This window comes from Saimiri boliviensis, chromosome Y (genome assembly GCF_048565385.1).
Source record: "Saimiri boliviensis isolate mSaiBol1 chromosome Y, mSaiBol1.pri, whole genome shotgun sequence".
NCBI lineage: Eukaryota > Metazoa > Chordata > Mammalia > Primates > Cebidae > Saimiri > Saimiri boliviensis.
This window is the reverse complement of record NC_133471.1, coordinates 7,923,789-7,945,160: the sequence shown is the minus strand read 5'-3', so window position 1 is coordinate 7,945,160 and position 21,372 is coordinate 7,923,789. Positions and strand designations below refer to the sequence as shown.

Below are 21,372 nucleotides of genomic sequence, written 5' to 3'. Positions count from 1 at the left end.
GGAATTTTCACCCTTTTTGTGCTGGTTTCTCCCCATCTTCATGGATTTATCTACCTTTGGTCTTTGAAGTTGGTAACCTTTGGATGAGCTCTCTGAGTGGACATCATATTTGTTGATGTTGCTACTATTCCTTTTTGTTTGTTAGTTTTCCTTCTAACAGGCCCCTCTGTTGCAGGTCTGCTAGACTTTTCTGGAGGTCCACTGTAGACCCTGTTTGCCTGGGTAATACTGGTGGAGGCTGCAGAACAGCAGGTTGCTGCCTGTTCCTTCCTCTGGAAGCTTTGTTCTAGAGGGGCACCCACCAGATGCTAGCCAGAGCTCTCCCATTTGAGGTGTCTGGTGGCCTCTACTTGGTGATGTTTCCTAGTTAGGATACACAGGGGTCAGGAACCCACTTGAGGAGGCAGTCTGTCTCTTAGCAGAGCTCAAATGCTGTGCTGTGAGATCTGCTGCTCTCTGCAGAGCTATCAGGCAGGAATGTTTAAGTCTGCTGAAGCTGTGCCTGCAACTGCCCCTTTCCCCAGGTGCTCTGTCCCAGGGAGATGGGAGTTTTATCTGTAAGTCTCTGACTGGGGCTGCTGCCTTTTTTCAGAGATGCTGTGCCCAGAGAGGAGATGCAGTCTGGCTGAAGTGGCCTTGCTGAGCTGTGTTGGGCTCCACCCAGTTGGAACTTCCCTGAAGCTTTGTTTACACCATAAGGGAAAACTGCCTACTCCAGCCTTAGCAATGGCAGACACCCCTCCCCTCATGAAATTTGAGCATCCCAGGTGGAGCGCAGACTGCTTGGCTGGCAGTGAGAATTTCAAGCCAGTGGATCTTAGCTTACAGGGCTCTGTGGGGGTGGGACCTGCCAAGCCAGACCACTTGGCTCCCTGGCTTCAGCCCCCTTTCCAGGAGATTGAACTATTCTGTCTTGTTGGCATCTAGGTGCCACGGGGTATGAAAAAAAAAATTCTGTAGCTAGCTCAGTGTCTGCCCAAATGGCTTCCCAGTTTTGTGCTTAAAACCCAGGGCCCTGGTGGTGTAGGCACCGGAGGGAAACTCCTGGTCTGTGGGTTGCAGCAACCGTAGGAAAAGCACAGTATCTGGGCTGGAGTGCACGGTACAGTCCCTAATGGCTTCCCTTGGCTATGAGAGGAAGTTCCCTGACCCCTTGCACTTCTCAGGTGAGGCAATACCCTACCCCGCTTCAGCTTGCCCTCTGTGGGTTGCACCCACTGCCCAACCAGTCCCAACGAGATGAACCAGGAACCACAGTTGGAAATGCAGAAATCACCCACCTTTTGCATCGATCTCTCTGGGAGAGATCTCTCTGGGGCTGTTCCTATTTGGCCGTCTTGCTGGAAGGCCCCTTGTTTGCTTTTTTAATAGCTTGTCTCCTCTAATGAAAGCACAAAGTCCAAGAGGTTAGATATCTTGTCTGTCTTGTTCACTACTCTGCCTTCAGCACTTTTGTTTCTGTGATTTCATTTTTGTATGTTTGATGTTTCTAAAATATGCTATAGTATAGACATGTATTTTATTAAGTTGTAGGTGAGAAATGAAAGAAAACGTGGACTTGAATGGAGTAGCAGGGTCTAGTAAGGGGCTTTTTGTTTCTTTTAAAGTAAAATGATTAAAATAAAGCCTACATTAAAATGGTAATAATATTAATAGTTGAAATTAGGTATGGGGTTCACTGAGATGGTCTCTATCTGTTGTATATTTGAAAATTGAAAAAATCCTGAAAAAAAAAATTTGTAAAGTTTACCTTTTTTTATATTCTACCTTTCCCTCACAGCTTCTTTTTCTTCCTTAATGAATACTGTTTGCTATATTAAGTAATGTAGGCTTGCATATAAATTAAACATATTGAGCACTCATTGTGTGCTAGGAACTGGGGACACAGCAGTGAGTGAGTACACAGGCAGAATTTCTTGCCCTCATAAAATTCTGGTAAAAACTGATGAGAACATTTTATAGATTAATTCATTAAATATGTAAAATATGCAGTTTTTTTGGCCTGTAGGACAAACATTCATGTAATATGGAAGCTAAATTTCAAATTACTTTTATAGTTAAACAGCAGCCTTCAGATAGTTGGAAGTAGAGATGAAACAATAGGTAATGAGTATATGGACGTTCATTGGACTAATCTCTTGTGTATGTTAAACATTTTCCTTAAAGTTTCTGAAAAGCAGATTTTATTGTAAATAACATCATTCCTGAAATTGTTTTAAATTTCTCTTATTTTTCTTTCTTCTTGCTGTGGGACTATAGTTAGTTTTGTACTATACTACCTAAAAAAAATTTTTTTTATGGTTTATCTTTCTTACCTTTATGTTGTATTAAAAGTAAAATGATTCATTTCCTTATGTCTACCTTTATTTAATATTAGATACACAGTGAGTACATTGGGCCCTTTAGTGATGATTTAAATGTCTGAAATGTAACATAATTTTGGCCAGTCATGGTGGTTTTCGCCTGTAATTCCAGCACTTTGGGTGGCCAAGGCAGATGGATCACTTGAGGTCAGGAGTATGAGACCAGCCTGGCCAAAATGGTGAAACCCCATCTCCACTAAAAACACAAAAATGAGCTAGGCATGGTGGCATGGGCCTGTAATCCAAGCTCGAGAGGCTGAGGCAGGAGAACTGCTTGAACCCAGGAGGTGGAGGTTGCAGTGAGCCAAGATTATGCCACTGTGCTCCTGGGCAACAGAGTGAGACAGCATCTCAAAAAAAAAAAAAAAGATGTACTTTTGTCATTATTTTTGCAGGTTTTTAACTTGGTAATTCACAGTACCTATAAAATAAAGTGGTTGCCCATGCTGTCTAGTTTTTAAAATCACTAAATATTATTTCAGCTGTCAAGAAGATTATCTTCTTAAATTTGTTAAAAATTTCTTAAAGGCAAGTAATTCCATTATTGTGTTAGAAGACCTACAAGTTAATTTGCATTAGAACTACAAGTTCATATTGTATTAGAAGACCTACAAGTTCATTGCATTGCAACAGTTCATCTGATTACTATTCCTTTTTCCTCATATTTTATCTTTACATTTGTCATTTTAAAATATGAAGGCTTAATATTTCTCTGTGATTAATAGTTGAATAATCTGCTGGTACTGTGTTTCAGTGGAATAGAGGTCATAGTCACACAAATAGGTTCTTTTATTATGCAGAAAGTATGATTTGTATACTGAACATGAGTACTGCTACCCCTAAAATGCATTCATTCAAAATAATTAATTTTTGTTATTATTTACCTATTTATAAGGGAAAACTTGTGACCACTTATTATATAGCAGATCATCTAGAGAATAATTCTATTTTATATTAAATATCATAAATAGTTGATTTATTCTTAATTATTTAGTGATATATTTGATGACTTAATTAGGACTCTTGGACCTTTGCAATTTGTAATTTTGGTGGATGATAAAAACTGAAGCTCTATTAAAAGGGAAAGTGAATAGGGAAGAGGTGAAAAAACAAGTTATTTTTTGAACTCTGTGATCCACAGGGAGCCAGCATCATTACAGCTGTGCTTTGAAATAGTTTCTCCATAAAGTCTTTGAGTCAGAAGCTTCCAGAAGGAAAAAAAAAAAAATCCAGTTTTTTTGGGTTAAGAGGTAACATAAAAGGTAAAATTTACACTAAAAGGTTAAGTATACTCAAGCAAATTTGCTCCTGAGAGGAAACCTTTGTAAATTATCATTATTTTTTCTTTTTCTTTTTTTTTTTTTTTTTTTTTGAGACGGAGTTTCGCTCTTGTTACCCAGGCTGGAATGCAATGGCGCAATCTTGGCTCACTGCAACCTCTGCTTCCTGGGTTCAGGCAATTCTCCTGCCTCAGCCTCCCGTGTAGCTGGGATTACAGGCAGGCACCACCATGCCCAGCTAATTTTTGTATTTTTAGTAGAGACGGGGTTTCACCATGTTGACCAGGATGGTCTCAATCTCTTGACCTCGTGATCCACCTGCTTCAGCCTCCCAAAGTGCTGGAATTACAAGCGTGAGCCACCGTGCCTGGCATTATTTTTTTTATCTTGCTCAAGCTTTTAGGCATGAATCTCACATCAGAAAGTTTATTGGCTTACAATGGCACAAGCCAACTTGAAATTTTTTTTTAAAGTATTGCGTACTTGTAGATTATGAATTTCTGGTAGCTAGTTGTAACATTTGGCTGTTTTCTGTGAATATTTATACTTAGCTAAAGAAAATTCTTACATCTTGAGAAGAGTTATAATGTTGACACCTAACTACACTGTAATACTACACAGTAATAGGATACTAAGCAGATATATTTTTTTAATAAATGTATTTTCAGCACCTGGTTATACAGTGGTCTAGTACATAGTTGTCAAATCCGTGAAATATTGAATTGTTTATCTTTTTTTTTTTTTTTTTTTTGAGACGGAGTTTCGCTCTTGTTACCCAGGCTGGAGTGCAATGGCACGATCTCGGCTCACCGCAGCCTCTGCCTCCTGGGTTCAGGCAATTCTCCTGCCTCAGCCTCCTGAGTAGCTTGGATTACAGGCACGTGCCACCACGCCCAGCTAATTTTTTTGTATTTTTAGTACAGACGGGGTTTCACCATGTTGACCAGGATGGTCTCGGTCTCTCGACCTCGTGATCCACCCGCCTCAGCCTCCCAAAGTGCTGGGATTACAAGCTTGAGCCACCGTGCCCAGCCTATCTTTTTCTTTTTGTTTAGGACTTTTCCTTTCTTAATCGATACCTCAGTTTACGTGGGCCCTGCCAGGAATCATTTTACAATTTGGGCCATGGTCTTCATCAGCTGGGGCTGATTCATGTAGCAATCCACTGTTATCAGAAGGCCCTGGAGCTCCCTCCACTTGTGGTAGAGGTATTGTACATTTTTAAAACTGAGACACTTCATCTGTCTGAAGATAAGTAGAGTTAGCTAAGTCCAGACAGTAAATTATAGCTTGTATATTAAAATGTATTTTCTCCTATTCAGTATATTTACATAATTCTTTTCAATAACAGGTAGATCTTTGATATCTGAGCCTTATGACTTGACCAGAAATATGTTAATTTTTAAATGTATTTTAACACGGCACTGTATTAGAAAAAACTTTTAAAAATCTTAATCCCTGTATTCCCTCACATTTGTTTTCTATTACCGTTACTCAGTTTAAACAAATGAATATATATTTTTATAGTGATGCTGTTTTATATAAATGCATAAAATGTATACTATTTATATATGTATTTTATACATCTATGTTGGGAACCAGGTCCAACATATATGTATGAAATACATATATAAATTTTATGTATTTACCCATTCGTGGGTGCCCTCACTACCGAAGGTGACAAAGGATTGAGAAAAGGAAATAAATACAGAGACACAAGAATAGAATTACAGCATGGGTCCAGGGGACCAACACTACTTGGGAAACACATTGGCCCCAAGCTCTGGGTTCCAGACACTTTAATTATGTGTATAATCTCATTGATCTCAAGGGCACTGAAGGGGTAGGTAAGATAGCTGGGCGAGAAAAGAGCATTTGAGATCCTTCTAAGACGTGCTAAACTAGTGCTTTGAGTTTATTACCTATTGTTATCAGGGTGCGACTACATCAGAAGTATAGTGGATGAGGGATCTGACCACACTCAGTGCATCAAGGGGCTTTATCTCCTGAGCATTGAGGACATAGAACAATTAAAATCACTCCATATTCTGAGAACCTAGGCAGAGCCTGAAGTGTTCTGTGATCTCTGCCCCCTGTAAAGCTTTTTCCTCCCTGCCAGTTCCCATCTGCAAAGACTCTCCCAGATCTTGTGAGCAGAGGTCTCCTCCCTTCTCAGAGATCTTTGCATAAGCCCTCTTTATGAGGCCCTCATGCAGTCTCCGTGTTGAAGGCATTCGTGGGACTACAGCAGTATTGCCAGCTCTGCAACCACCCCGAGGTGTTCGCCGGTGTTACTGAGCTCTCGGATGGTCTTTACCTTAGGCCTGCTGTTGCCGCTTGATTTCTAATTAACTGCACCAATAATATAGTTTAGTTCAGTGTATAAACTTCAGGGTACTCAGAGCCAAGCAAGCTATAATTATTTAGATTAAATTAACATAGGTCTCCCCCGGCCATCTTGATCCACACATATATATGTATTTCATGCACATTTTATACATACATATATTTGTATATGTATAAATATATGTATAAACATATTCATATATATATTTTTATATGTATAAAAACGGTATTTTTTACTCACATCACTCACTCATCTTTGTATTTAATACTATAGCCCTGTCAATATTCCTTGAAGCAGTTTTTCAAATACACCTAACAGGTTTATTAAAAGTTGTTTATAGTTATATAGTGTTATTTGATAACTATTGTTACAGCTTATACTTGAGTTTATAGGTATCATATTTAATTGTTGCAGATTTTCTTTCAGTTGACCCAAAGTTTTTGTATTAAGAAAGATTAGAAACATAGGTCTAATCTATTCCATTGAATTCACCGGTTTGCTATTTATGTGGGAAAAACTATAATACCCGTGAGGTAATCTTTATAGTAAATTTAGTGTATGCCTCCTAACCCTATGCTTTACATACCTTTCTGTATATAGCATAGGTATTGTTTCCCCATCTGGTCATTTGCTATCATAAAAAGGGCCTTGCCTAACCAAGATTATATTACCTCATTTTTTTTTCTTTTATGATTTCATTGTTTTTTACTCTTAAATTCTAAATTCATCTTGAGTTTATTCTGCTGTAGCTTGTGGGTGAGATTTTGCTGCTTAGACAGTTAAAATATTTGGTGATACATCCAAGGAATATGCATAGTTTTATAAATTTATTTAGTATATGAGCTTTCATAGCTTTTGAAAATTTACCCTTATAAAACTATTAATTTGCCATAAAATTGTCCTGGTTGACAGTTGGAAATATTAAACATAAATGTATCTTTTTCTCCCTAGGGTATAGAAGTTGACCAGTTAGACTTGCAAAGAGATATTGCCTACAACTTGTCTCTCATTTTTCAATGCAGTGGGAGTACTGGAATGGCTCAGGCTTTTTTATACCGTTTGGACTATATAAAGCACATGAGAATGGAGCACTGGCAGCTGCTATGTGAGGACCAGTATCTTCTGCCAACTCCAAAATGGAAACAATTTCAGAATTACCTAACGGTGTATTTATTTTTAGTAGGTGATAATGATCTTGTATGCGAAATTATCATCCCACAAAAATTTGTATATTGGTCTCTCATTTTCTTTTTGCATTCTGTAGTGAAATTGTTCCCAGTACTAAAATGGATGTATAAGCCTTTGAGTCAGCTTGGAGTTGAATACACTGTTTTGCACTCACACCATTTAATCATCTTTGTTTTTAATACTATAGCTCTGTCAGTATCATGAGGCAGTTTTTCAAATACATGTAAAGAGGGGTTGCTTATTAAAGACAAATTAGGACTGTTTATTCTGTCATGACCATGATAATTAAGTGCCTAAGAAAATTACTTAAAATAGTTATGTGGTAGGTAGAAAGACAAATAATTTAGTTTTTTTACTTTTCACCAGCATGTATCTTAGCTACCTAAACTATGAAACCTGGAGGGTTGGGCTTAATTTGAAACGTATTGCTCCAAGGCAAATAATAAAATGCTTTATCTAATTTGTGGTTTTCTGATGAAAAAACAGAGGAGCATGTCCATTAACAGGACATGGTTTCCATTTCAAGATCACAAGGGATATAAAAGACTGGGCATGTAGTACATATGGAATAAAGGATATAATGCTGATAAAGTAAAAAAAGACATTAAAACCTTTTACTCATCTCAACTATTACATGTTTTTGAATTTAAGTTAAGAATACTTTTTAGATATACTGTTAGCTTAGTAACAGCTTTTTAGGGAAAAACAAATGCAGTAATTAATGTGCATATGGGTTGTAAGATCCAGCCCAATTGCGGGAGGGAAACAAATAGAGGCTTTGGATCAAAGAAATAAAATGGGGACTTAAATGTTTCTACTGTACAAAAAACTTTCCAGTTGAGAAGCAGAATTTGTATGTAATAGTAAATATACTGTATAATTTAAATACATTTTATTTTTATAATTAAGGTTGTTTCACATGCTTTTTTTTTTTTTTACTTCATGCCATTTACAGGTCATCGTAGAACTAGCTGTGATACAGTGATAAGTTAGACTTGTGTGTTGGAATTCCGTGGAAGTGATAATTCTGTGCTCTGAGTTTCTCTCTTAAATTAGCTCACTGGACTGTGACTTCAGTGTCTGGTAAATAGCCTTGGAGGAAATAATAACTCTAAGAAAAAAAAAAGTGATATTGCATATGTTTGTTTAGCTTTTGAAATCATAGCTACCATTTGGTGAGTTTTTAACTCTGCTACTGTATGCTAAGTACAGTGCTAAACACTTTGGATAAATTATCTCTGATTTAGGGAACTGCAAGGTAGGCGTTATTAATGATATTGTCATCAGCACCTTATATCTAAGGTTAAATAGCATGTTCACGATCACTAGCAAACTACTCCTTGATCAGAGATTTTCCTTCAGTAGAACATGAGTTGCGCCAGTTCAGATTAACAGCAAATGTTGATCATAACTTCAAGAAAAACAAAACAGGCAGTGTTTCTGTCTTCTAGGCCTTAAGCCCATCAAAGCCCCTGTAGAAAACATCTTTGGAGTGTCTCTTGAAAAGCTCATATTAATTCCTTTACCTGCCATCCTCACCTTAGCAGTGGGATCCTGATGACTGCTGTATGCACTGAGATTCCGTTGCTCCTGCATGATCACAGTTGATCGAGGAAGGAGTCTGCTCCTGAGCCAACCGAGTTTCCTCCCTTTTTCCCTGGGAATTTCAGAATTGAAACAGCCTTCATCTGGGGCCAGAACTTCAGAACAATGGGGCCAACTAGCAGTTAACTCATTCTATTAAAAAAATAAGCGAGGTATATGTATTACAAGAAGTAAAGATGAGCAATGGAGAGAGTTCTCTCTGAAGCTCCAGAAATTTCCAGTTTTCACTTCTATCGTAAGGCCAGCTTCCTTCTTACCCTTGGACTCATTCTAGGAGATATCCTTGATTCTGTCATAGCTTCCACTTTAATATTTACACCAGCTTGGGTTTTTCTGTTAGATGCACACACAAAACATTCGAACTGATTCACTACCATTCCATTGTCCTTTTAGTTTAGCATTACTGCTTTCTAGCTATTTTCATAGGAAGAAAGAACATAAACAGGAATGAATATGAAAATTTGTTGCTGAATTATAAGCAGTGTCACAAAGTCTAATCCACAATAAAAAGGCTTTCCATAATTGTTCAGAGCAAGAACAGGAGGAATGTTCCTGCTGTGGTGTAGTAAAGCTAATAGTATGATAATACTATAGGTAAGATTGAAAGAACGTCCACTCGAACATAATACTGAACAGGGTAGAAAAGAGTTAATGCACAAGATAGTGGGTGAGGATATGGGTAAGGTGGGACTAGAACTGCATCTCCAGGTCCATAGTCCCCAAACTCATGGCTATGCTTGGAAATTGCAAGATAGTGGGTGAGGATATGAGTAAAGGAGGGACTAGAAATGAATTTCACCTCCAGGCCCATAGTCCCTATAGTCATTGCTATGCTATGAAATTGCAAATTTTAATTGCTGAGGCATTCTCAGAAGAAAATAATGAACTGATTTTTTAAAGTGGGCAAAAGGTGGATTCTGGAAACCCCTTAGGCGTGTTATTCCTGGCATGATTCCAGCCACCTGTGTGCCCTTAGGAGAAATGATGTTCCATAGGGTACTAACTCTTTTTTTCCAAGCATAAAGGCCAGCTGCCTTCTTACCCTTGGAATCATTCTATAAGCTATCCTTGATTGTATAATAACATCCACTTCAATCATTTAGGAGATGTACTCTTTTTGCTTGGTAGACTACCTTAGTTTTTATGTATCTGGGTTTCAGCAGTGTGTGAAGAAGCCTGCTGCGATACACTTGCAGATTGAATGGGAAAGTGTGGCTGGTTTTCCAACTGGTAGAATGACCAAACTCAAAGAATACATTTTGACAGATTGATGTCAACTGGAGAGAAACTGCAAATGACATGCCACTGTGTTCATTAGCATTAACGACTTAGGTGAAAATATAAAGAGTGGTCACACTTGCATGTAAGGAAACCAGAACTTATAATACATACCCATTGCCAATATTAAAGAATTAATGAAAAATCTCAAAAATGTTATTAAACTGAGGTGGAGTCTGCTTGCCTGGCATAGTAAGGTCAAACATCTCCACCAAGGTTTTCAGCAGGAGAAAGGAGGGCATTTATTTGTAGGCACCTTGAAGCAAGGAGAATTGGGAGGTTTATACTTAGGACCTGACCTCTCCAATGGCTTGTAAGGAAGAGTTTTTAAAGGCAGAGGTACATTTTAGGAAGGCAGGAGTTACAGGCAAAATTGTAAATTAATACATGGTAGTTCCATGATACATTGGTTTGGCCCAAAAGGGCAGGATATCTTGAAGCAGGGCCTTAGATGTAACAGGTAGATTAAAGACTGGCACATGGGTGTGACTTTTTTAGGCCCTCAGGAAGAAATTCAGAACAAGGAATGGCAGTAATCTTCAGTTCCCCCTTATTAGAGGTCTATGTGTCAGTGGATTCATTTGGTGGCAGGTCTGGGATTTTGAAAAACAAGTTAGGGACATGTTATAAGATGCTCTTTTTAGTTTTTATAGGGACCAAACATACAGTGCCTAATTTTTTTAGGCTATTAAGTTACCATCTTTAAGCTATTTTTTAGGGCTAGTTAAGTGTCTGAAATTTTTGTTTTAAGGAACTCAAGATTTAAAAAATTCTGTTTGGTGGGGAGACAGGCTGCAGGTCCCTAAGAGGGGTCCCTGGCTCCATCTCAAAGTAACACAGTTACTTTTACAGCTAGTGCTTGACTTACGACCATGGTCAGGACTGCAGAACGGTCCTAACATGATATGTACAGTTGCAATGGTACATGCGGAGATCGTAGTGCTGCCAGAAGCTGGTCCGCGCTGTTGTACATCCAGCTGGGCAACGTTTGCGCTGCCAGAGGCGGAGCAGTCGTGGCTAGCGATTGTAGTCGTAAAGTCAAATGATCGTAAGTTGCATAGGTCATAAGTCGATCAATACCTTTACTTGTAAAATCCAAAAACCAACAAAAGACGCAAATGCAAACAGTATAAACTCAAGGCCAAAAAGGATAAGAGAAGAAATGACAGGCAGATGACAAAATAATTTTTAGAAACTAGGAAGCAAATGGGCTATTGGTAACTGAATAAACTACAGAAAAATAAAAGCAAAGTGCCCACAGAAAGAGGTGGGGAGAGGGGCAGAAGCAAGCTGATTCAGGACCTTAAAGCTCGGATATTAGGTGCCTCCAAAGGCAGAGGAAGTGTGATCAAAAACGAGAGCAGTGGAAAGCCTGTTAAACCACAGTGAGACACTTCTACTTACCCTTTTCACCTAAAGCAGGAAACTACATCCCCACTCACCCATGGAACACTGGTCTATTTTCTGGAGTTGCTGAATCAGGACCTCTGGATTTGGGAATACCAGGCAGAGATGAAGGATACAGTATTATACTGAAAGCAGATGATCAAGCTGAAGTCTACACACTGAGCAGCAAGATGCCCAGCTTCCTTCTTAGTTCCTAGAAAACTGGGATCAATTTAACATTCTCTAAGCGGGAAGTTAAAGGGTTCCTTTCTGAGAAACCATATCCAAGAAAAAAATACTTACATATACTGGCAGTTTGAGAGTTCTCAATAAAACAGCAGCCCATCCTGGCCAGAGAAGCCTGCCTGTGAAAAAACCCCTTCCAATGCTGTCAGCTTGCTGGCACCTTGCTAGCAGCATGAGTGGACAGCTGATGATCATCTGACTGCTGAGGAACACTTCAAGAGTAAGAGAGAGACATATAAACAATGGGAGGGAAAGAAGGAACACAAAGGAAACAGAATTTGTGCAGGAAGTAGAAAAACAAAATGCAATCCATATCCCCAGATAAGAAAATATCATACACATGAAACAAGAAGATGCATTAAAAGGAAGGAATTCAAAGAATTAAGCATTAGGAGATTTAAAATGTAACCACAAAAGTTAATTCAATGAAAAGATGAAAATAGAATTTAGAGACAAAATGGAAAATTGAGATAAGAACATTTCAGATAAGAAAATTAAAGATTATAAAAGTCTAAATGAGTTCTTTATGGCAGTTACCATATCTTATAAATTCATGTATATTTCAATGTGTGCAGCTGCTTGATTATAAATAATTCTAGTCAGGCATGGTAGCTCACACCTATAATCCCAACACTTTGGGAGGCTGAGGTGGGCAGATCACCTGAGGTTGGGAGTTTGAGATCAGCCTGACCAATATGGAGAAAGCCCATCTTTAGTAAAAATACAAAATTAGCCAGGCATGCTGGCACATACCTGTAATCCCAGCTACTTAGGAGGCTGAGGCAGGAGAATTGCTTGAACCTGGGAGGCAGAGATTGCGGTGAAACAAGATTGTGCCATTTCACTTCAGCCTGGGCAATAAGAGCGAAACTTTGGTTCAAAAAAATTAAAAGCAAAAATAAATACATAGATAAATCCAGTGGAAGGAACATATCCTGCAATGATTTTTTTATATGCAGTAGATGGCAGTACATTTCTAGAAATTTAGGATTGTACTTAGTAAAATTTAATTGTCTTAATATATTATGTCTAACTTTTAACATTTCAATAGAAATAACTTCAGTCTCTCCTCCACATTTCAGCAATCAGATCCCAAAAGCTCTATCTGCATGACTCCCAGGAAGGGCAGCTGGACCTAGTATGTGTTTCTTTCTGCGCACTTTTCAGCTTTAACCTAAACAAGTCTAGCAGGTATCAAGGTGACCATATCAAGCATGAAAAGTCAAATCACAACCCCAAAGATCATACCCCAGATTTATCCTGTTTGCAGTTCAGGGTAAGTACACTAATGTGAAAACTGAGAGTTAGTAGGACCACTTGGCATTTTAGTAGAGTCAGGTGTTTACATTCAGGGAGTTCAGGCCAGTGTAGAGGAGAAAGAGAAAGCCAATAACCAGATGCTTCTGGTCCAGGGACCTAAAACTACATATAACAGGGCAAGCAGAAGTCAATTCTGTTGCAACTGGTTCCAAGGATGCCAAGCTTTTTCTTCTTCTTCTTCTTCTTTTTTTTTTTTTTTTTAAAGAGATGGAGTCTTGCTCTGTCACCCAGGCTGGAATGCAGTGGTGCAATCACAGCTCACTGCATCCTCATCCTCCTTGGCTTAGGTAATCTTCCCACCTCAGCCTCCCAAGTAGCTAGTACTAAAGGCATGTATCACCATGGCAAAAAACCAAGTGTTCCAACTTTGTGGTGGGAGCACCTGTGGTCACCTGTCAGGCCGTGGGGAAGCCAGTAAATCCCAGAACAGCCTTTACCATTCATCTCAGCATACCTTACATATAGTGCTGTTTATTCTGTGTGCCATGAAACAAAAAAGGTTGAAAAGCATTACCTTCGAGACACAGACTAAAGCCAGCTTTAGAATGAGTGAAAAACAAATCACATTATCTCTAGGAAAATTTTAACGGCCAAAAATGTCTTGATAATTTCAGCTGCTAAATAACAAGACAGGTTTTATTCCCCTCTCCTCAGTATCTTTTCCCTTCCTATCCCCATTCTTTCCCTAGAGGATCTCTTTGGTAAGCCTGAGAGAAAAGAGATGTTAAGGCATTAACACACTGAAGTTCTGCTGCAAGAGTCAGTCAAGATTAACAATATCAAGCTCTGTTTGTCTTGCAGAAGATTCACATGGAAAGATCTAAGGTTTTCCTCCTGTAATGCATAGGACTTGTAGGAAACAAAGTTAGTCTTTCCAGAGAAGAAAGAAAAAAACCTGTGTGCCTTGCTGTGTACATAGCCATAATTCCTGGTTCATAGGGTACATGCATTTGAATACAGTACATGCTGCCAGGATGCCCTCCCAAATGGCTGTACCAATTGTGTGGGGATACCTGTTTGCCCATGCTTGCTTCAAACTTCACGTTTTTGTCCTGACCAATAAGTGAAAAATGGTTGTTTCATTTGCATACTGGTTAAGCTGAAATCTATTTTTTCATATATTTATAAACCTTTTGTATTTTCTTATCAGGATTGCTTTTGAGAGTCTCTGTCAATTTTTTAAAAATTGGGTCATATTTCTTATTGAATCATATGCATTCTTACTCTAGTATTTCAGCCTTTGTCACTTTTCACTTTATTTGTGGTATATTTTAAGACTCAAGTTTTAGATTTTAATATCATCAAGTTTATCAGTTTTCCCCCTTATGGCCAACGTGAAGCTTCACAATAAAGTTGGATTGTGTTTAGAAAAGTAGGCCGGGCACAGTGGATCAAGCCTGAAATCCCAGCACTTTGGGAGGCCGAGGCGCGTGGATCACGAGGTCAAGAGATCAAGACCATCCTGGTCAACATGGTGAAACCCCGTCTCTACTAAAAATACAAAAAAATTAGCTGGGCATGGTGGCGCGTGCCTGTAATCCCAGCTACTCAGGAGGCTGAGGCAGGAGAATTGCCTGAGCCCAGGAGGCGGAGGTTGTGGTGAGCTGAGATCGCGCCATTGCACTCCAGCCTGGGTAACAAGGGCGAAACTCCGTCTCAAAAAAAAAAAAAAAAAAAGAAAAGTAAGGAAGATCCTGGAAAATCGAGTAGAGTTCTTAAGAGGATCCCAGTAGAAAGCAGATCAGCCCCATCTACATCTGACTAACAAAATAGAGAAGAAACAGTTTTACCGAAACAGCTGAAGTGGAACGTTAACAGGAAGCAGAAAGTGGATCTGGGGGCGCTTCAGAGGCTAACAGGCAGAGGTGGATTTTGAAGGATTTACAAGGCCCTCGGAGATATTACAAGGATTAGAAGTACAGATAGAGTACACAGACTCTCAGCTTGACTAAGCTTTATTCCAAGCTTTTGGCTTTCCCTTAAACCAAAATGAACCTAATCTCATCAGGAAGCCAGAAGTAGTCTCGCTTTGTGTCTGCTAGGGCTAGTGAAGAACTTAACGTTTATAAAAGCAGTGGAGGTGGAAAGAATCAAGAGTGCTGCCATCTGCAGGTTATTTCAGGTAGCTGAAGAGGTAAAAACAAACAAACACAACCCACGATGGTTCCTGAATCTGAGGGAAAGGAGGCAAAGCTGAGATTCAAGAAAATCAGAGGAAACAACATGGGATAGCTCTGTTCGACTACAGCAGTGATTTTAAAGGTGTGGAAAGAGGTGCTGGCACCTACATTAAAGGCAATAGAATTCAGAAACTTACAGCCTCACCTAGGTTGGGAGATAAATTCTACTTGGGTTTCCTTGGACAGGAATCATCATTATTGGTGGTAGATTCTACTGCCCCAAGGCACCCTCGCTGGATGCTGGAAAAGGTACAGAGTGCTGAGGGGCTGTCAGGAAATGGACTGGTGGCCCCGACTTAGCAAAGTCGAATGTACTCAACATTGAGCTCAGCTTCAAGCCCTAAAGCAACTTCAGGGAAAGAATGTGCTTAAAGCTCCTTCAGGTGGGTGCAGTTTTGGGACTGAAGTCTCTGTTTTCTTGCTGACTTTCAGTCAGGGGCTGCTCTCAGCTTCTAGAGCCCACCTGCATATGTGGCTTCCTCCTCTTCAAGGCAGCAAGAGCACATGAAATCCTTCTTGTGCTTTAAACCTCTTCTGCAAGCAAGTGGGGAAAATTGCTTTTAAAGGGCTTATGTGATTAGGTCAGGCCCACCAGGATAATCTCACTTTTGTAAAATTAACCCTGAAATATAATCTAGTTATGGGAGAAAAATCACTCAATTTCACAGTCTAGGGATGATGCAGGCAAGTTCACCAGCAGGCGAGGGATCCTGCCAACCTCACCACTTCTGTCACCTTGCTTACTGTATGGCTTTTCAATGTCTGACAGTCATTTTTGCCTTCGTACATTCTTTTGATCTTTTGGCCCTGTTGACCTTGAGGATATTTTGTCTTCGAAATTTAATACTTTTATTGGAGTATGTCTCAAAGTCGATTAATTTTTTCCAGGTATTTTGGGAAATTTTTGGTGAAGTAATTGCAGTTTTTGCCATTACTTTTAATTACAAAACTGGAACCACTTTTGCACCCCAATCTAACACTTGTTAAACATTTTCAATTTATAGACTGATTTTTTCTTTTCTTTTTGAAAGTGCTCTTGGACTACGGTTTTAAACATTACCTCTGTTCTGTTTTAATTTTCTTCCTCAGTAACACAAATACTGCAGTCTTCCATTCCGTTCCTTTTTCTGTGATATTTTTTACTTCCATTCCGTTCCTTTTTCTGTGATCTTTTTTACTTTGTCATTTTCCTTTTCTTGGTTATTTTCCTGGCTTTTTGAATGACTCTTGCTTTTATCTGAATCTACTGTTTTATTCTCTGATTTTTGTCCACTTCTATCCTATTTCTGAATTTCTCTTTCACAGTGTTTTTCCATACCCTCAAAGTCTGAATATATTTGTTTGAAACGTTCACTTTCAGTTTATTAATATTTCTAGTTTGTTATGTCTCTCTTTGTGAATGTAGTAGCAAAGTCCAGGTGTTTTTCAGGGGGGTGGGGGAGAGTGAGAGAGAGAGAGTAGAGAGGAGAGAGAGAGAGAGAGAGAGAGAGAGAGAGAGAGAGAGAGAGAGATGGATGGAGAGGGAGAGAGAGTGTGTGTTCTGGTGATTGTGAGAAGGGTTTTGAGTCCTTTGATTTTATGCTTCTCTTTTTTCCTGCTAATCCCTCTTCTTTTCCTTTTTTTCCCTTTCCATTTAACAATCCAATTGCCAAAAGGGACTTTCTCCCTTTTTTTTTTTTTTTTTTTTTTTTGCCCTTTTTCTTCTCCAGAAGCTAAGCCCTTTGGTTTTAAATTTTACCTCCATCTTTAAATCCTGTGTATCCTGAAGTTCCTTCCTTGTAGTTAATGCTCTAATCTGCCTGGACACTTTTATTACCCCCTGACTTTGGATGCATTTAGTCTTTGTGGTGGTAGTTTCAGGTCAGTCTTTGACCCCTGCACTAGCTTCCTTTTTCTGTAGTCCCTACAGTTTTTCTTGCTCTGCCTTTGTTTCCTGCCTTATGGTGAAGCGAGGGTTGGGCAGAAGTACTCATAGGGGAGAGTGTGTAGAGGGATTTGGTGACTTTTCTCTTTTTACTTTTGAAGATTCGACACTGTCCATCTTCGAATTATGCTGAAGGTGTGGTTTTCATGTGGATCTGACTTTTCCTGTCTTGCTGCATACTGCTGGTGGAGGAAATACTTAGAAGTGGGTAGCTATGCAGTTGCCATTCTCTGTAGCTACCTGGAGGTTCCTACATATAGGTTAAGAATCAGTTTGTAAAAGCTTAAGGAAGAACTAGACAGCTTATGGCTATCTTATATAAGCACTCTAGAGAAAAAGGGGTGCTAGTATAAGAGAAGAACCTAGCACAAGCTCAGGGCTCTCTGGCTGCAGCATTAATAAAATTCAATAGTGACCACCTTGGTGTATTTTCTTTACTTAAAATCTTTTGATGGTTGGACGTTTGTGGTTTTGATCTGACCTCCTACCATTTCCCCTTCTGTAGTGATAACGCCACCTTGATTTCCTCTGGAAAACCACCCTCAGTTTCAGAGATGGAACATGGCACCCACCCAGACCCACCATCAGTGTAAAATCTATCTTTAAAGTCACAGTGATTGGTTAAGTGTAGGCATGTAACCAGTCCAATGAGACTCAATATTATTAGGAAAAAAAAAAAAAAAAAAAAAAAAGCAAAGCTGTCTTTCTGTTGAGGTTGGTAAACATAAAATATTCCATAGTCTATTTTAGTCTGCTATACACTGTACATTATTCTGACCCCACTTATAAAAGGGCTTACAATTAGAAAGTGATTTATAGAGTACGTATTGTCTAAAGAAGTCCAAGGCAGAGAACACAGGATCACATGGTATAGTGCCAACTTAAGCCATTTTGCTCAGTGACGTGACTGATCATCAGATAAGAGCCAAAATAAATGCTCTTGAGGAAAGCGATGCCAAATGTTAAATAGCTGACAAATGTTTTAGCAGTTTTGCCCTTCTTTCACGTAGTATTATGGCGTAGATCCGACAGATGAAGTAAAGAAAGACTTACCTTGTCTTTTTGTTGATGAGCTTAAATCTAAATTTGACAGTGTCATGACAAAAAAGTAAATAGAAATGTGAAACTGTTTTAGAAAATATCTGTGACCAAATGTTTTTAGGGAGCCTTAAAAAGTATACAAGCTAGAAATCAATAAAACTTATGGTTCTTTTAATAAAAATGACCTCTGACTTAAAACCTAGACCAGAAAGTTTCCTGTTAAGAATTGGAGGACTATTGAAGAAACCAGAAGAGAGTGTAAGCAAAAGGATCACTGAAAGAACAATGGTCTAATACTGGCTAAGAAACTGAAGGGTACCTATTAAAAACCTGTCTAACGATGCCACTCCAAGGATAAGTTAGTTCACAGCAATCCCCTCTCCTTCCTCTACACTCCCAAGTAGAACAATATAGTGTTCTTGTTGATCTAGTGTCATTGACAGTCAGTCCCACCAATATGGAACATCGGATTCTTCAGAGAGAATTTTAAAGTTGTCTAAAATGCAAAAGGAAAATTGACTTATAAGATATTTTGTCTTAAAGTCAACAGTTTATGACAAGTAATAGATAATACAAAAGATGCAAGGTGAATTTTAGAATGCATAATAATTATAGAAGCTTGACTTTATTTGCTTTGGTTTACTAGAAACAATCAAAAAATTAGAAATTACAATACTAAGTCTCAATCTGTAGCTGCCACTTTGGGATCAAAGTCAGGACAATATCCTTTTATTTCTTGTGGCACCTGTGGATTTCACAGGTAGGATGTAGTTCCACATAATATATACTGCAGCTCTTACATATGATCAGATTATAGCTGATATGACATTAGAGTACACCACTGATCTCACTAAATACCTTAAGCAACTACCAGAGAAAAAAACTGTGGTACAAGGGCAAAAGACTCCACAGATTAAACTGCAGCAAAGTCAATTACAGTACAGATTGATTCTTCCTAGGTTTTCATAAAATCTTTTTGTACAGACATGAAAAGGTTAGGCAATGCTCTAGGGGTGATTCAACAATACCACACACTTAGAAGAGGTACTGCCTATCCCTTAATTCAGTGGCCATGGCTAAGCCTCCTTTTTGGGCATACTCCACAGCATGTACTCGCACAAACCTACCTGGTGTAGCTTACTACACACCTGACTATATAGTATATCCCATTGCTGTTAGGCTACAAACTTGTTACTGTACTGGTACTATAGGCAGTTGTTCTTCAATGGTATTTATGTATCTAAACATATAGAAGGCACAGTAGAAATACAGTATTGTCATCTCATGGGACCACAGTAATAGATACAGTCTGTCATTGAATGAAATGTCATCATGTAGCACATGACTGTAGTGACATTAATTAATAATTAATTAACTAGTAGAAAAACAATCAGTGGCTTTATTTAGCAATAGAGATTTATTCACCACATGGTAACAACAAATTTCTTAAAAATCTTAATTAGGATCTTGATCCTAATACAAGATCTGTAGATCAAGTGTACTCATTGTTCTGAGGCAAGGAGTGTGCCCAATGACAAGATATCCTAAAGAGACATTTCTCAGAACATATCCCTGTCATTAAACAACAGATGACTATATCTTTCTCATATACCATCCACTGGTGTAGTATTTTGAACACATAGAATATAGTTATAATGATAATGTCTTTTTAATATCTTTCTTTACTAATTCTAATATCTGGGTTAGTTTTGGGTCAATTTAGATTGATTTCTCTTTATCGGCCATATTTTCCTGCATCTTTGCATGCCTGGTAGTTATGGATTAGATGCCAGACATGGTGATTTTACCTTGATGAGTGCTATATAGTTTAGTGTTCCTCTAAATATTCTTAAGCACTATCCTAAACACAGTTACTTGGAAACAGACAATTTGGGGTCTTTCAAGATTCATTAGGTGAGACCACAGCAGTGTTCACCACAGGCTAACTGTTCTCTACTACTGAGATAAGATCCTTTTGTATACTCTACCCAATAAGGTTTCCAATTCTGACAGGTGGAAACTGGCACTATATTTTTGTACCAGGTATCATTACTGCTAACGCTTGTGGATAATTCTTTCTCCAGACTTAGATGGTTTCCTCCCCTGTGTGTGCTGACCAGAACTCCTGTAAATACTCTAAGAAAAACTTCTGCAGATGCCTGAAAATGTCCCCTGTCCAGCTCTCCTTTCTGGTCTCTGTCCTGTTACTCTAGCTGCTTCTGTCTCTCTGGAATCTCAGCTCCAGCTCTTAACTCAGGAGACCTCTTGGGCTCCACCTGGATTTCTTCTCAACATACTGGGGCAATTGTAGGGCTTACTTCATTTGTTCCTTTTCTCTCAAGGATCACTGTTTCTTACTGTGTGACTTCCAGTGTTCTTAAAAAACAATGTTTCTATATATGTCTGTTTTTTGGCTGCTTTGGGTGGGAGGATAATCTGGTCCCTGTAACCCTATCTTGGTCGGAAGCAGACACCCTGGTTTAATAGCCTTAGCCTAATTTTATATTTCTTTCTCAGTGGAAGAGAATTTCATTACAGCATTTCAGTAATTCAAGTGTGTATCCATGTCCTTAACAGAGCATGTGCACACTTCAATATCAAATTCTGACTTAATATTGTTTGTTGATGAATCTTATATTAAAAGCAAAAAGGGACAGATCAGGCTGGTTATAGAATGTCAACAAATGTCTATTAAGGAATTTAATTCCTTACTAGGACCCAAATTGTTTAAATGACTAAACTGTGGTCTTTGTGAGGCATGAAAAATTGTGAAAATACAGATTGAATGTATGTTCTAGTAGCTGCAATACTTTTAGAATTCACTCCTTTGAAATGCCAGAGAAACAAAGACATTTATTAGTCTCAAGTGTCCTTTAAAAATCAACAAAAAACATGAATTAGTTGATGCCTTGATAATATTTTGATCCTACTGCTGCCATAAAAGTAGAGGCCCACAATGGAAGTTAGTATATCATATTATAGACACTAAAAATATAATAGAAACACTTAACTATATCATAGAAATATTTTAGCAAATCAACACATGAAACAGGCTGTTCTAACTAAAGTCCTTACATAAAGACAACTTATTAAAAAAAAAAAAAAAAAAAAAAAAAAAAGAACCTAAATAACAAATCCATGGAAAAGTTCAAGGAATCCATCTTAAATACACTAAATTTTCCCCACTGACAAATTCTGTAAAAAAAACACTAAG

General features: G+C 38.5%; 1 pseudogene; it reads right to left on the bottom strand.

The window, feature by feature from the left end:
* The window catches only part of LOC141583056 (coiled-coil domain-containing protein 150-like), a 115,387-nt pseudogene that overhangs the window by 8,114 nt on the left and 85,901 nt on the right, over nucleotides 1–21,372 (bottom strand).